Genomic DNA, 17,582 nt, shown 5'->3' with positions numbered 1-17,582 from the left:
ATAAAAGAACACCTAAGCATTACCCTGAAAACTGAGGTTTTGGAGGAACATTCTAATACTTAAGTCAAAGAACAGAAGAACACACAGATAAGATCTTTTATCTGTGCCTTATTTGAAGAACTTTGCCCTTTCCAAGTTGTTCAACTCAATGCTCCGTAACTATAGGTTCCCTTGGTTTGGTTTTCACTAATAATTGACAAGGTCTAATTTTATTAAATACAAATCTAATCAATAATGTTTATGACTGCCTAGGTATAATGACTCTTTTGTGAACCAGGAGACATGGAGAAAGGAGCAAATAAAGGGAGAAGGAATGCTGCTAGCTCTGCAGACTCTGTCTGACTTAGGCAAAGAGGAGATCTAAAAAGCTGTCATGCTAGGAATTAATGTCAAACCAGTTTCATATCTGGAATCTTAAAGACTCACAGCATAAGGCTGCAGAGAGATGCCTGAAGCAAAATCTCAAAAGTAAACTGCGCTCCCCAGGGAGTGTAGTTATGAACTTGTTGTCACAATTCTTTGCAAAGATAAGCTAGCCATGTTGATTTCACTGAAGCAGACCTGACCAATAAAATAACTTCACAACACTGGGAATACTATCCATGTGAAATCTTTGCAACCACTAATCAGGAAATGATCCATCTTCTGAAACTGCTCTCTCTTTATAATGAAAGATTAGCAGCCAGCATTTTAATCATAAGGGGGGGTGGGGGGGAAGACCCTATTTTACTTGGAAGGGTTTTAAAGGTTCAATGCAGCACACCTGGTAAACACAAAAATGACAAAGCCTGTCTCTTCCCCAGGATTATCTTCCAGCTATATAAGGCGGCTTCCATCTCACACCTCCAGAGCAAATCTTAGAATCTGGCAGCCCAGAATGTTTACAGTGCTCAGGGGAAGATCTAACTGTTAGAAGCACTGCTCAGGCATCCCACAGTCCCCAGGACCATTTATTTGTCAAGAAACCTACAGAACTTACTGTCCTAGAAAACCAACTGGGCAGATTTATGATATTTCTGTTAAAATACAGTGTGTGCTTTTTAAATCATGGCATAAATAATACCCAAAATCTTAAAATGTGAATAACTTTCAGACAACAATACCATTTACAGTCTCCTAATGGAAATAATCAGAAAATTCAAAAAGAGAAAAAAAAATGGAGGCACAAAGATGTCTATAACAGGATTATTTATAGTAGGAAAAACAAATAATATATATGCAACAGATTAAAGGGTTAGGTAAACAAACTTTCATTCATCCACACCATGTACCATAAAAAGCTGTCACCTTAACCAAAAGTTATTACCTCATAGGGGTAAAATTATGAGAAGTCACTTGGTGAACAAACCAGATTACAGCACTATGTTCTATGATCTCCTTGGAAATTTTTTAACTTATAGTTCCATATATGCATGAAACAAAGTCTGAAACAATAGACACTAAAATATTAACAAAAATGTTTATGAGTGACATCTTAGAATTATTTATTTCTCATTTTCATAAAATGCAAATATGTTATTTCTTTAAAATGTTAAATAAATTTTTAAAGAATTCAGCATTAGCCATAGCAAATTTCTAATGACTGCCTCGTAAGGGCCAATATTAGGCTTACATCCTGACTTCTCTAAAAGTAAATGCAAGAATGGCTAACAGTATTCTATATGAAACTACTTTTTGAACATAGCTTGGATAAATTATCTAAAATTAATTCAAAAATAACTCTTCAGAGAAGCAACTAAAAATGCAAGGGCCTAATGTCTCCAGAAAGGAAACATAATACAGATCAATGGAGATCCCATAAAATATGTATCTTTCTTGTATAAAATTAAAAAGTTACAATTAGTTTTAATTCACAGCCTGAAGCTTTTTAATGACTAAAGAAAAAGGTAAAAGGAAAAGAAGAAATAAAAACCTTTCCCTCCTCAGAGGCCCAAGTCAGGGTTAGCAGATTGTCTGCTTTGAGGCACCCTGTTTCAGTCGTAAATACCTTGACCGAATTACTTCCCAGGCTTCATTCCCACGGTGAGAATGTGCTGAGAGCAGGCGCCGCTGCAAGAACAAGACAAAGACAGGTGCATGTGGTAGGTGGGCAGGGCCTTGAGTGTGACCAGAGGCAGCAGGCCTGAAGACCAGGCCTCCAGGAGGCTCTGTGAAACCAGGTGGCAGCAGAGGCACCCGTGGGCAGCTGGACTTGAGCAGACTGTAAGAGGGGAGGCATTACAGGCTGTGCAGTTCCCCAAAACCAGTCAAGAGCAGTGCAGCCACGGGGCACAGTGGGTGAGTACAGGGCTTGGGGCTAACTCAGAATCACTTCACCTCTCTGAATCTCAGTTGCCTGAAGTCTCAAATGAAAGTTATACAAGAGGGCACCTTTTTATCTGTAATGACCTCTCAACACTTTGTTTTTGCTGTTCTTAATATAACTGTTACCTCCATTAAGGTCTAATTAGATTAGGGGTGCTATGTCAAGTGGTTTTTCTCTTGACAAAAGGAAAAACACAAAAAAAGAAATGCCAGCCAAACAATCAAACAGGTCTTCCACAAGACAACCCACAGTTAGTGTCTGTGCCTGGACTCATGTGATCAATACTACTCTATTACTGACCAGCTGCTCACTAGCAGGCACAAGCTGACTAGGACTAGAAGGATAAATAAGAGGGACTTGGCCCCTGACCTCTGCAAACTCCAGTGTGGCAAGGGCCGAAAACAACAGTTTGCCATCTCTTCTCCCACGAGATACTGCCCTTCATAATATCCAAGGTAATGACTGGACCCTACATCATCCTAATTTCTCTCAGACAATTTCCAAATCTCCTACCCACAAATACATCTTAGACGTCTCAGAACTATTTGAACAAATGGGTACATATTTAGTTACCTAAGTTCTACATCTGACTACCTTCCATATCATTTATGACTCAATCACAAACTGAGCATGATGCTAAACTGGTGGCCCACAGAGGTCTTGGGTGAGTCACTAAGTACTCTGACTCTTAGTTTTCTCTGTTGTAAAACTGGGGAAGGAAGTGTCCCTGGGAGGCTTTGCTTTCTTCAAACTTTTAAAATTATTATAAGATGTTATGGTCATTGTGTAGCTACAAACCCTTAAACAGCACTTACTAGATAATGTCTATAAACTTAGAACTAAATATGCTGGCATTTCATAGCAGACCTGTCTCCATGATCTCTTAAAACCATTAGAGCTATCAGTTCTAACCTAAGAAAAGTAAACAAGACTCCAAGCCAAGAAGGAACTCGTTTGACTGCTTTCCTTGCCTCCCAATAATCAAAGCAATATTCTCAGAAGTGTCTGGCTCCCAAATACCTGTAAATGTCTTAATTCGGCCAAGCATAAGCAGTATTTTCATCTGATTGGTAGCTGCATGGCAATATTCCTCGTTCAATGTTGCCTGACGTTCCATCGATTTTTTTCTTACTGAAATATATCTAGCTACAGAAAAGTATAAAAAACCATTGATTTTTTAAAGAGGACTAAATAGGTCTCCTCACTGGATCCCTACTATGTGGCAAACACAATGGTAGTGGTTGGTGATACAAAGGTCAGCCACAGATGAGGAGAGACAACTAAGCGAATTAGTGCAATAATGTGTATACCATTCCATAACGTGTCTGGTTCAAGAATGACACATAAGCCTTTAAAGTATATCAACGAAGGTAATATACTCCAACAACTACACTGGTAGTCTTGAGTTTATAAACAGTTGGGCCTTTTTAAAAATTCATTCCCAGTTGGTTGTTTGATATCTGGAGCACATTTTCCCCCAATACACACTACTATAAATGTGGTTAGGTTTCCAAGCCAACACACAAAAGACCAATTTAACACAAAGTATCTGAAACACTATACAGCTGCCCTAGCAAATGAGCAGAAAATATTACTGCAGCCAAAGAGAACCATGAGTGATCTTGTCATCTGAAAGCTGGAGTTTGAGGGAAAGCCAAGTGTACGTTAATAAGGGGTGCAGATGGAGTGGTGAGGAGGTGCCTGTAGTTTTAGGGCAACTAAGCTCAGGGATTTTGAGACCAAGAGCCAGGTAAGCCTGGCCTGACTCAAATCCAAGTTCCCCCAGTTAAAAGCTGGGTGCCTTTAAACATGTTATTCAACCATTCTAAGCCTCAGTTTATTAATCTGAATGACTGGCACAGAATAAGCATTCCATAAACAATACTTTACATACATTTTTTTCATTTGCTTGAGATTACACAACTTTCATCTTCCTTGGAATAAAAGTATCCTGAACATATAGCTGGGATTATCAGTCACTATTAGAAAATGTTTGGGGTTTCACATAAAACAAAAACAGATTTTTTTAAGTGTCTAGGCAAGAAATGTACAAAGAAGGGGATTGATGAAAGTGCATTACACATGAGAAAAGGGTAGCATGAACTAAAATGCAGTAACCAGGAAGAGACTGAAGACAGAGGGAAAAGACAGGTATATGATGTATGGAGGATTCTCCTGATCAGAGAAGATATGAGAGGGAATCTCAGGGACTTTCCAGATGACTTACTGGCTGTCTATACAATGAGAAGATGGGAGGATAACAAATAATAACAGTGGCAAACCCTTATAGGATGTTGTTATACAAATATACACACTTGCTCGTTTAATCCTTACAACCCTATAAGGTAGTGGTATTATCCTCATTTTGCAGTTGAGAAAACTGAGGTTGAAAAACTTGCTAGTAAAATAAACTCAGCTTGTAAAATAAAGCAGGATTCAAACCCACAGATGCTGGTTCCAGATTTGGGAGTCCAAACCACTATCTTATACTGATGCTTTTGTAGTAGTGGGAACCCAGCTATTTGCATAAGTGGGCTTCCTGCATCAGAAGTTCATAACTTGAATAATATGTATCTATAAAGTCCCCACTTATAAACACATAAACGTTACATAACATTACATTTACAGACTTTCTGGCAATATTCAATATTTGGGATGGGGGTGGGTAACTAACATTTATTAAATGCTACTGAATCTCAGGCACTGTCTGAAGCAGTGTTCTACCTCATTTAACCTTCACAAAACCACCTTGGTGATAGGTTCTATTAAATCCACTTTACAGTTGAAAAAAACTGAGGATCAATTATGAGCCCAAAATCACAGAGCTAGTGTCAGAGGAAAGCCTAAGACCGGCTCCTCCTGGTTCTAAGTCCAGAGTGCTTTTCATAACACATCTAGTATACTCAGATCCAAACAGGTAATCGTGGGACATGTTACATAATAACCAGGTAATATAAAATAACAGTAAATCAAGTTCGATATTAAAATGTCAAAGATATTTCACAGGAAAATACTATATTATCTTTAGGACAGCTAAATTAACCCAATTACCCGTCTCACCTCCCACCCCCTCATCCCTGTCAAAAAAAAAAAAAATTCCTTTCAGATCCTCTTTATTACTTAGCACCTAACAATATCAAATACAACATAGGTGGCTGGAGACACTTCTCCAAAAGCCTAAAACTGCTTCAGAAGCATTAGGTTGGAAAACAGGATAGGAACGCGTTCCATGGGTTCTCATTTAAATGCCAATGTCAGAAATAAAAGGGAGGGGGGACAACTAACAAGACAATAGAAAGAAGGCTTTTTTAAGAGCTGAAGGGTTTTCCAATTAGATCTCAGTAAAGCTGGGGGACAGTGGAAGAGTAGAAAGTTTTTTGTTTTGTTTTGTTTTTGTTTTGTTTTTAATGAGAGCGCTGCAAATTTGACTTCCAGCTCTGCCATTTATTAGCTTTGTTTGCTCATCTGGAAAATGATGCCATTAAGATCCAACTCTCTGGCTATTAAAAGATTAAATTAAATATCAAATACAAAGCATGTAAACAGCTGACGTAGTAAAAGCTGCCTAATCTTGAGTCTCATCCTCTTGCTCCCTCTCCTTCCCATTTGACAAGATGTGCTACACACCCCACAAACCTGGGAGCTACCCCAAGCACAAGTTCACCAAAAGATTGAGAAAGTGCTTTTCTCATTTTCCACCAAACCCACATCATGATTCCCATATTGCCCCAGAGCCTTTTTGCCTGCTTCTTTCAAGATATTTACCATCTTGGTGTCACCTCAGGTTGGGTAAACCAAGGGCTTAGTATTTATTATTTAAATTTCTATTTCTCACCAAAATATAAGTTGGGGCTACTCATATAAATATATAAGACTTACACAACAGAACCATTCATTAAAAGGAGGACTTAATACATGTGAAAAGTGATCTGGTGGGAGACTGAGGCAGGGAGATCACTGTAAGAAAAATGAATAGCAACCTAAAATAAGCAAATAACTTGGCCTCGAGTTTTCAGGCAAGGAAACATTATGATTTACAGAACAGTCTTTCTCTTTTTCTTTTTTATAAAAGGAAACATATCAATTCCTGAAGAGGAACATCAAAAATTTGCCTTAACTTATTTATTTAAGCCACTGACAGGACGAAGAATACCACCATAGTCTTCCAAAATACTTGGTGATCATTCACAAAACTGTACTACTTTATATAAGAATCAAGGATTTAATCTGGCCAAACTCCTTCTAGTAAAAATGTTCCCACTTTGAACCTCTACAAATTGTCTACACAGGATTTAGCATCTACTCAATAATAACCCATGTATCTTCTGTGAAAGGGGATATTACAATGAATAAGTCCCTGTCCTCAAGAACCTTGGGACTGCACAGTGGAGGGAAGTCTACAAAGGAACTGAAGCACAAGGCAGAACACAATGCCCTAGAAAAGAGGACCACACACCACTGAAGCACTAAGTATACACATGCCTCTTGTTGGGGGTTGGGGCGGAGAGAACAGGGACATCTGAAGGGGCCTTGAAAGTTACAGAATTGTGACAGATAGAGAGCATGAGGCACGGGCAAAGTCCGTGGAGGAGGTGGAGGAGGCAGAAAAATATGAGGAATGTCTGAGGCACAAATGCAAAATAGTGAACAATCTATTTTGGCACAGAAGAAGAGAAATGGGAGAATAAGCTGAAAAGTTGAAATCTTATGACAAGGAGCCTGGAATACTACAGTAAGGTGGAATTTGGACTGTTTTCTGCAGGCAACGCAGGGCTTCCAAAGGCTGCGGTCAGGGAAATTCTGTGACCTGAGTCAAGCTGCAGGAAGATTATCCAACGTCTGTATGGAGGACAGACTGGAGGGAAAGGCTGGAAGCAGGGAGACTAGGCTGGAGATTACTGTGATCCCCCAGGTAAAGAAAAGCTAGGTCAGAGGCAGGGAATGGCGAGAAGACAAAGAAGCCACACACTGGGAGGGAGCACTCAGAGGGCCTGGCAGACTGCTGGATTGGGGGGCGGAGGTGGCGCGGGAGGGACGCAGCAGGGTGAGAAACCAAGATGACCTAAGGCAGGGGTCAGCAAACTTGGGCCTGTTTTGTACAGCCAAGAAGCTGTACAAATTTTTACATTTTTAAGTGGTTGGGAAAAAAATAATATTTTGTGACAAGTGGAAACTCGAATGTCAACGTCCGTACGTAAAGTTCTCCTGGAACACAGCCACACTTGTTGGTTTACATGTTGTCAATGTCTGCTTTAGTTCTGCAGTGGCAGAACTGTGGAGTTGTCACAGAGTGGCATGATCCTCAAAGCCGAAAATATTTACTGTCTTCCTCTCTACAGGAAAAGTTTTCTGACCACTAGTTTTGAGGGTGGTGAACAGAGATAGTACTAAGAAGAACAGAGGAATCATCCACTGGGTTGGCTGGGTCAGAAAAAGAGATGATATTAATTCTGGAGCAGTTAAATGGGAGGTGTCAACAAGACATGCAGGTAAGGGAGCCCAGAATGAAATGGAAAGATCATCCCACCGTGGGGCCTAGGCGCCTGCTGCTCCCTGCCTGGTACTCTTCCTCCAGGTCATGGCATGAGCTGGCTCCTGCTCATCATCTATCCTTCAGGTCTGAGCCCAAATGTCATTTCCTGAGAGGTAGCCCCTCTCTCACCCACCTAAGCACTCTCTACCCATTACCGTACTGAATTTTCTTTATCGCACGTAACGGCACCTATTTATCGCCATGTTTAACATCTTAGAATGTTGGCTCCTTAAGAACAGGGCCCTGCCTCTTGTTCCCCACTGTGTCCCCAGTGCCTTGGCCAGTGCCTAAAGCTGCTCAGCCGGTATTTGAGGAGGTAGGGAGCGGAGAAGAAGGAATATGAATAAAAGGGACAACTGGAGCACAGGTGAAAGCAGGTCATCTGCACAGTTCTAGGAATAAATAAGATCTGCCGTTCTCAGAACCTTTAGGAAAGTCTGTATCGGGGGCAGGCAAGAGAGGAGAGGAAGAGAAGACACCAAAGAGAAGAGAGCAAAGACACAGACAGAAAGGAGAGAAGTATTGTGTCTCAGAAGCCAGACAGCAGTGGGGTGTGGGACATCTTTCAGAAAGGGGGTGTTTAGCAGCATCAAATGCTTTAGATAACAAGCGCAGAAAAAAGGCCTAAGTGTGACAGCAAAAAGTCACTGGTGACCTCAAAGAATAAGTCTCAAGTGTGTGGAGGTGGCAGTCAGGTTGCAAAGGGTTGAAGAATGAGTGAGTGGGAGGAAGTAAGGCTTTCAAGGCATTTGGCGGCAGAGTGGGCAGAGGTGCTCCGGGTGTGGTGGGGGGTGGGGGGGATCCTTCTGTTTTTCATACAGTGACTCAAGTCTGACCTCACCAGCCTGCCTCTCGGTCCTCACTGCTCCAGCTGCAGTGTTGGTTCCACCTCAGATCCTTTGCGCACGCTGTGAGCCCGCGCTAGCAGGCCCCTCACTCTCTTAGCCCAGCTAACTCCTTCACCCTTCAGATTCCAACGTAAAAAAAAAAATGTATCACAAAGACCCCCTCTTCTTACTGCCCCCCACCTCTGCTTTATACCAAACTAAGACATCTCTCCAGGTACTCAGCATAATTAAAACAAACAGTTGAATAACTGTTGAATTATTGTGTCTTCCAGTAGCAAGGAAGCTTCTGAGGGCAGAAACCAGGCCCGTCTTGTTCTCACATAATATGCAATCTACAGATAATTGTTACATAATGGAATGAACATGAAAACCTGAGAGCATTTTTATCTCAGCCAGTTTGTGCATCCCAAGTGGCCTACTTCCCAAATCCACATCAAGTAGGCTTACAATTTACGTTCAGGCCAGTCTGGCTTCCTCTGACCTCCCCTTCCTACTTCTGACCAACTGAGTGAAGGTCATTCTAAACAAGTAAAAAGATGGGGTGTTTTGGAGATAACACCAAACATCAAATGCTTTTCCCAATTAGGTAACTGATATACAGTGATTAGCAGACCTGCCTAAGGTTTTACAGATGGCTTTACCAGAACAAAATCGTTCAGAATATTAAATTTAGGCATTAAGCATCTTCCTTTTTTAAGTCTGTACTTTGTGAATTAGCCCTAAAATGGGTTTGCAGGTGTACCTGGCAAAACATCCAAACATCCAGTGCACTTCTTTACTGTATGAGTCACATCTGTCTGCCTCCCTGTGTGTGATCCATTAAACTAGTTTAATAACAAGATTTTTCACTCGGAAAATATACATTTGGCAGATTGTTTTCTCCCTATTTTTCTTCTGTCTTTTCTCTCACCATAACATAAAAGATTATTTTAAATTCTACTAATTGAAAAAAATTGCTATAAACTACAGCCTTGCTACAGTTGAGATTAACTGTGCAAATACGCCTGCAGATATAATTGTGCTTAACTGAATGAACTGTTGTCAGTTCTAATACCCTTAAGCCCTTTGAAACACCATTAAAAACAAGAGTTGCATTAATCACAAATTGTTCTAATCTATTTCCACTTTATACATTCGAACTTGTCTGAATTAATGTACCTGAAATTAATAGACCTAAATTTATTCTTTTAAATACCTACAGGTCAGCCTATTCACCATTTGAGCTGGACTTCCCTACCTACTGCACCCCCCCCCCATCCAATAAAAATTAGGGAGTTCTACTGTTATTTTCCTTCTCAAATAGGAAGACAAGGAAAAGAGACAGCTAACGTCTTTGGTATCAAAGCACATGTGATGAGACTATCATCAAGAGCTCTTTTCCAACGACATGACAACTACTGTTCTTGAGAATATGAATAAATACAACGTAAACATTACTGAGAAAGAACTACAGATATATTCAAAATATGATTAGGAGGAAGGACCAACTTTCTGTACAATTTTATATTTGGGGTAAATCTTGTTTTAGGAGAATGCAACACATACATGGAAAAAGAAACTAATAAAACAGCATTCAGAGGAAACAACATATATTTAAGAGTTCTCTTACACTTTTATAATTCCTTAAACAGCAAAACTCCATAGCATGTTATGTGATTTATAAGATTTTAAATTTCCACACAACTCTGAAGACACCATTTTACAAACAGGTATGCCTGTGCCTTTCTGCCAACAGCTCACCACTCGCTAAGTAAACTGAATCAGGGAGAGCAACACAGTATTTTTATATTGACTTTCCCGGGAAGTCTAGTACATTCCTACCAAATTATATACCTTGGATGGCATTTAAAGTTAAATTAAAAACAACTTTGTTTCTCATTTTTTCTTAAAAATAACTTATCTACCACCTTGGTGCGGTCTGTATACTAAACTCTTCTAGATTTGAGAAACTGCCTTCTTTAGGTGCCTAAATGTTTTTGACTTATCCATTTCTAACTGAAGCCTTTGTAATATAGAATGTATCAGCTACTCTGTTTTGCATTTAGTGGGTCACACTTCCCTACCATCTTAAAGCATTCCGAATATAATTTGAGCTCTTTGTTTTTAACACAAAGCATATTCACCAATAAGGAGGAAAAAAAAAAAAAAGAGAGCACGCGCTAACAAATGTTTAGCTCGCAACATGTACCTGGCACCATTCCAAAATCTTTAGGTGTATTTAGGTGTAGTCACTCAATCCTCAAAACAATCTTAGAGGTAGGTACTATCTTATCTTCATTTTATGGATAAGGAAACAGTCATAACTTGCTCACATTCTTACAGCTAGGATCAAACCAACAGTCCAGCTCCAGAGCTTCCAAAAACACAGATTATGAAAAACAAGACTAAAATACAGTAAATCAGTCTGTGTACCATCTAGAGGCATAATTTAGTTGACCTGATTTAGTCCCCCGCACCACCCCAACTGGTGGGTTCCAGCTGTTATCCCCTTCTCCGCAGATAGCCACAGCTCCCCTTTTTAAGTTTTGCAGAGGCAGCCTCCTCTTGCAGATCTCTCCAATCGCTTTCCCTGGAGAGTGAAAGCTCCTTCTGCAAAGACTCCTCACTGGGTTTTCCCACTGAAGAAAACCTCTTCTTCAGGCCTGTCCTGTCGCAATCCTGACAGCAGCTTCTTACTCCACCCCCACCTCTGCACAACACTTGCACACCTCCCAAGCCCTCAGGTTGCCCTTTTCTGCTAGAGTCCAGAACTATCTGGCCTCATTTCCATTATGCTCCACAACTTGACCTCTTCTCTTCTTAATGGACTGGTCATTATCAACACCAATTACTGTACTGTACTGTACTGTGAAAGTGACACCTTCAATATGCTAGGGTATTTACGATGGCATTCGCCCCTCCACTAAATGGCCCCACCCAAGGTGCTTCACTTTTTGAGTTATGGCTCTGTTTTTCATAAACCTCTCCTCATTCACTTCCAATATAAAAATTAACACTGCCTGCCTCAGAGAATGTGCCTTCCTGTATTCATCCTCTTAACAATTCCCATCTCTTGCATTTTTTGTATTCAACCTCCTATTAACTTGAAAACCAGTTAGGTAGATTGTCTACAAATCCTTTATAAATTAAAAGCAAACCAAAAATAAGTTTTACTCTACCATAAGGAAAGCATATATAGACTTCATGACATCTATTTTGGCTCTAAGCATTTTCTATTTCCTAGTAGTCTTCTGAACAGTTGATAAGTGGTGGATAAGTAAGGAATATTTTCTGTGCTGGGGAGGATGAAGAGTTGCACAATGGTCAAATGAAGCTGACCCTTTATAGAACTGTCAGTGCTTCATAGCTGTTTCATTTTCTAATGATGTTATTCTTGAGCTCAAAAACAGTGAATGGCTTCCCATCTTCCCTGTTCATTCATTCAACACAGGTCACAGTCCCTGACCTCACACTGCTCACAGACTTGTGCAGTCTTCACAGTCTGGCCCCATCCTGAATGTCCAGCCCTACCTCCTTCTGCTGCCTCTCAGTACCCTGCTCTAGTCACAGTGGCTGCAGTGTATAACCTGCAACTGAGAAACTCTGAACAGGCTCAAGGGTCTTCCACTAGACTGTAAATTCTATAAAAGCAGGGTTTTTGCCTCTTTTGTTCTGTTTATTCACTCCCTGAGACTCATAGCAGGAGCTCAAAAAGTATTTACTAAATGAATAAATGAGTGAACAAAGTGCTGTGTGAATATTACTGGTAAGTAAATTCAGTTACCACAGATTAAAAATATCTGAACAAAGACCAGCTCTGTCTTCTGCCTAGAGTAGACTTAAAGAAATCTTCGTTTTGCTCTAAAGCAGGTCTTGCCTCAGGATCGGCAGTTTACTCACAGAGCACCAAGGAAAAAAAATGTGTGCCCACTGCCAGCTGTTAAGAATCACAGATCATAAAACCTCAGAAGTAAATATACCACAGAAATGAACTTAAAGTTTTATGCTTTCTTGTTGCCTCAAACTGCCAAAAAAGCTGGTGCATTTCAGAGGAAAGAATACTCACAGGAAGTAGTTTCCTGCCCCAGAAACCCGGTCATTTCAACATGGCAGCTGTTTAAAACCCCATGTTACCATAGGGTTTTCGAGACAGGAAGCAATAGTGGCACACCTAGCTGAATTCAGGGGAGAGCAAGAAGCAGAGAGAAAACAACATGCCAAACAAGAACACGGCTTGGAGGTTAGCCCGCAAAGTATAAAAATAGTGAACCAATTCTTCTAATGTCTCCTATAATGTAACTGCCCGTACATCATATTTATTAGAAAAGAGAAAATGAAGGGCATAGAAACGAACAGCACCTTTCTTGGTCACTACTGCCGCTTTTTTCATCGTTAACTCTTCTTCCAATATAAATGACTCTAACAGAAAAGAAATTGCTAAGAACGTGATTGTCCTTAAATGGAAAAGGGAGTAGACCATGGATGACTTTTCTCCTCTACTTTCTACTTTCCTCTATGTTCTAATTTTTTTACGAGTTTTCCCTCATTATAGTGAGAAAATAATCCTTATGTTTAAAAAAATAATACAGTTAAAAAATTTATGTTCTAATAATAACATAACTACATTAAATAATTCCTCTACCCAAAAAAATGAATAACAAAGAATTCAGTAACATCAAACCATCCAATCTTGGCATTCAACATACTGCCTCAACCCCTTTCCTCCTCAACGACCAGTATATATAACAATTCATCTATTTTTAAAAAATCATGTCTTACAGAGAACAGACTTGTGGTTGCCAAGGGGGAGGGGGATGGGGGAGGGAAGGACTGGGAGTTTAGAATTAGCAGATGTAAACTACTATATATAGCATGGATAAACAACAAGGTCCTACTGTATAGCACAGGGAACTATATTCAATATCCTGTGATAATCCATAATGGGAAAGAATATAAAAAAGCATGTCTCTATGTGTATCACTGAGTCACTTTGCTGCACAGCAGAAACTGGCACAGCACTGTAGATCAACTATACTTCAATAAAAAAAAAAAAGTCTTCACAATAGTTATAATTTGCATAGCACTTCAGTTTCCATCCATTATTTAGCTAATTTTTCCCAACAGCTTCGTAAGATGGCCAAGATAGATATTTTTATTTTCATTTTACAGATGAAGAAAATAGGGGCCTGAAGTGAAGCAGCTTGCCATGACAGAAGCCAGGATCTTCTTGTTACCCACCTGGCATTCCAAAACAGGATTTCTCAAGACCAGCACTACTGACATTTTGAGCCAAATAATTCTTTGCTGTAGGCGGCTGCACCATGCATTGTAGGATGTTGAGCAGCATCCTTGGCCTCTACCCACTGGATGCCAGTAACACTGCCTCCTCTCAACCCCACACACCCCCCCCCCCAGAGTTCTAACAATCAAAAATGTCTCCATAAACCTCAAATATCTCCTTGGGTGCACAATCATACCCAGCTGAGGAACACTGGTCTAAAAGAATCTGCGAGGTTCTTTCTGGCATCTTTATTCTATGATAAGGCTCCACAGAACACTGGACCACCATAAGTCAGACCGTCACATGCTGCTTGCTCAGCAGGATTCAGTAATTAATCAATTCCCTATCCACTTAAAACAATTTTTTTAAATGTGGAAATGAACAAGAAAAACTTCCTTGTAAATACTCACATCTCAGATGATAAATCTTCTAAAAGCAATGACCCCATTAGAACATAATAAGTATATACATAATAAAGATATATAAAATAATGTGTGTGGGGGGAGGAAACACTCAACAAAGGAGTCAGAAAACAGACCTTGGTCTTTGTTAATAAACCTTATAAATGGGCTTCCCTGGTGGCGCAGTGGTTGAGAGTCTGCCTGCCGGTGAAGGGGACACGGGTTCGAGCCCTGGTCTGGGAAGATCCCGCGTACCGCGGAGCAACTAGGCCCGTGAGCCACAATTACTGAGCCTGCGCGTCTGGAGCCTGTGCTCCGCAACGAGAGGCCGCGATAGTGAGAGGCCCGCGCACCGCGATGAAGAGTGGCCCCCACTTGCCGCAACTGGAGAAGGCCCTCGCACAGAGGCGAAGACCCAACACAGCCATAAATAAATAAATAAATAAATAAAATTTAAAGTAATAAGGAGGTACCACTTTAAAAAAAAAAAAAAAACCTTATTAATGCAGTTGTACCTTAGTGTCCACTCTATTAAAATGGGTATAAACCTATACATTCTCAATACTTGCTTCAGCTGGGTTTCTGTCCAAATATATGTGTTACTTCCAGCTACTCAGAAGAAACTGAGTGATAACTTCAAAACATTATTAGAATCTGTGGTCTGCAGCTGAAACCACTAGTGTTTGTGAACCCAGAATCTTAACTGGCAGACCTCACTATCCCATTTAAAAGCACTCAGCTTAAATTTCTTCATGCCATTTAATGAGTCTCTTTTCCTGCAAAAGCAACTTTGCCCTCAAAATTCCTTACTTTCTACCAGCTTTTTAGCAAATGCTTGAATTGAAAACATTTTGCAAGCTAATTCCCCTTAACAACTTACATCTGTAAAAGGTAGATACCAATTGATCAGAAAGATAATTACAAGTACATATAGAGCATTAGCCAAATTGATATTAAGACTGACTAAATTACAACAAATTAAAATGTAGTTATATTTCGGGAAATGTTTGAATTATTTTATCTATGTATGTATTATTTATTCACCCTCTATCATCACTTCCCAATAATAATAAGCAATTAGTATACTGTGGAATAGGGAAACTAAACTGGCTTTATTCAACATGGAGTGTCACACTGCAATCCTAGTATTAAAAAAATACATTTTTGTAGCTATTTAGAGAAACTAAGATACGGTGTAAGTGCTTAGTTAATATGATATGCAAAGTTAAGAGGTTGTGACTATTCCTATTCATAACGTCCACAATCATGCAGGTATGATGTACTTGCGTCTTTAAATGTGATCTGGATCTATACATAGGAGACATTTTCTCCATATTACAATGCATATTGTACCCAAAGTGTCTGGTACCCTTGTAGCCTCCATTAACCTTCACCACAAAGTACAAAAGAACACATTGATCCTTCAATAAAAACGACTGCCTGGTCTTGAAAAACATCAGTCACCCAAAGCAAAACCCAGAAACAACACAAAATGGAGTTTTGGAAAGCGAGGAACAAAAATGTAATCAATATAAAATGTTCATCTTAAAAATTTTTTCCACTGTGTAAATGCCCATAACTCAAATCTTTTTTCTAAAAAAAAAAAAAAAGCCAACAAACACTCCATGATCACATCTAGTTGTTTCTGCATTATACTCATCAGTTAACTATGTCAGGTTTTTAATGCTTTCCTCCCCCAAAAAAGTAATAACAATTTTATACAGCTGTAAACTCCTGCCACTGAGAAAAAAGCCCTGGACTCTTAAAAAAAAAAAAAAGTCAACAGCATGTATCCAACCAGGGGCGTAAGACAGCTCACAGCCACGTATTAAGAGAAGTGGCACGGAGGACTGGATCCTCTTTCCCATGGACACACAAGAATTAGCAAAGAATATACAATCCAAAAAAACAAAAAAATGTGCACAAACACCTGGCAATAATCATACCCTTTATCTAGTCCCCTAGAGAAGTTCCTCGGTAAACACACATCCAAGGCGCCCACATCCCTGGAACCTAGGGGAGTGACTTGAGAGGGGTGTTTACTAGTCCTGCTAAAGCGACCTCTCCCTCTGATGCTTGGCGACCGCGTGCGGATGGGGTCTGAGGAATTACACATGGAGCCAGAGACCAGCCCCAGTTTCGGTTAACTAGTCCCTTTACAGTAGGACTCGCAATTCCCCGAGTGGCTCGCTCTCACTGTTCCTCTTCCTTGGCCATCTCGCCCAGTGACCGTCTTTCATACTTTTCGCCCGCTATACCTGGGGCCAGGGTCCCAACAGAACCTAAAAGGAAAGGGGGCGTCTCCTGAGTCCCCAGACGCCCCCCTGCCCCAAACAGGTCCCCAAATCCCAGAAACTTTCCCTCGCTGAGATGGCAAAGAAGTCAAATGGCTAAGACCCTCAGCATCCGTCCGGAGGCCTGAAAAATCCTCCTTCCGCTCCCCGGCAATTCTGTCAGAGGGCTGGCGGTCAAGTTCTCGGTGCAACAGCGAGGGACGTCAAACCTCAAGCCCGCGCCTGTATCTCAGGGTGTTATAAACAGGATGTCAGCGCGTCCCAGGCTTGTTTATGAAAACTTGGTGTGCGCTCTGGGGGAGGGGGCAGCGAGCCTTAACCTTTCCCCTTCGGGCCTGGGGCCCCCGGCCCCTGACCTCCCGGCACCGGCCGGCTCCGCTCAGCTGGAAATCCCCCGCCTTCCCCGCCCGCCCCCGCTCGCCCCCACCCTGCCCTGGCCCGGCTCGGCCCCCAGGTCCAGAGCCGCGCTCGAGCAGCGGCCCCGGGTGCGCGACGCGCGAGGCCCCAGAGCGGCGGCCGCGTCTCCCGCCAGCGCCGGGCTCCGCGCCCCTAGCCTCCGGGCGCCGCAGGCTTCTCTACCTCCACTCGGTGACACTCACCACTTCCGTGTGCGCCTGGGCCGGGGGGCTCCGGGTCACTGCGCGGGTCAGGGTCGAGCGGCCCGCTCCCTAAGCGGCCAGCCCCCCAGAGCCCCAGCGTACACGCGCCGGGGGCTGAGGAGGGGGCGCGGGGTGGGCTACCAGGGCTGGGGCGCTGGGCTCGGCAGTCAGCGGCTGCTAGCTACTCCGCGGCCGCCGCGGCCTGCGCTACCCGCCTCCCGCCTCGCCCCGCGGCTGGCCCCACCTACCACCCCGCGGCCGGCCCCGCCTACCACCCCGCGGCCGGTCCCGCCTACCACCCCGCGGCCGGTCCCGCCTCCTCGTGACGTCACGCGCGGCTGC

At 41.8% G+C, this 17,582-nt stretch overlaps 1 protein-coding gene across 2 annotated transcripts in view; it reads right to left on the bottom strand.

Moving 5' to 3' along the window:
- Window positions 1–17,481, bottom strand: part of JAK1 (Janus kinase 1) — a 143,723-nt gene extending 126,242 nt beyond the window's left edge. For both annotated transcript variants that reach the window (XM_082356600.1, XM_082356602.1), the window contains exon 1: window positions 17,241–17,481. The gene's annotated coding sequence lies outside the window, so the exon portion shown is untranslated. The remainder of the gene's footprint in view (window positions 1–17,240) is intronic.
- Window positions 17,482–17,582: the final 101 nt, after the last annotated feature.

This window comes from Balaenoptera borealis, assembly GCF_965194805.1.
Source record: "Balaenoptera borealis genome assembly, chromosome: 1".
Classification (NCBI taxonomy): Eukaryota; Metazoa; Chordata; class Mammalia; order Artiodactyla; family Balaenopteridae; genus Balaenoptera; species Balaenoptera borealis.
Note: the sequence above shows the minus strand (reverse complement) of the source record. Positions and strands in the feature narration are given on the sequence as shown.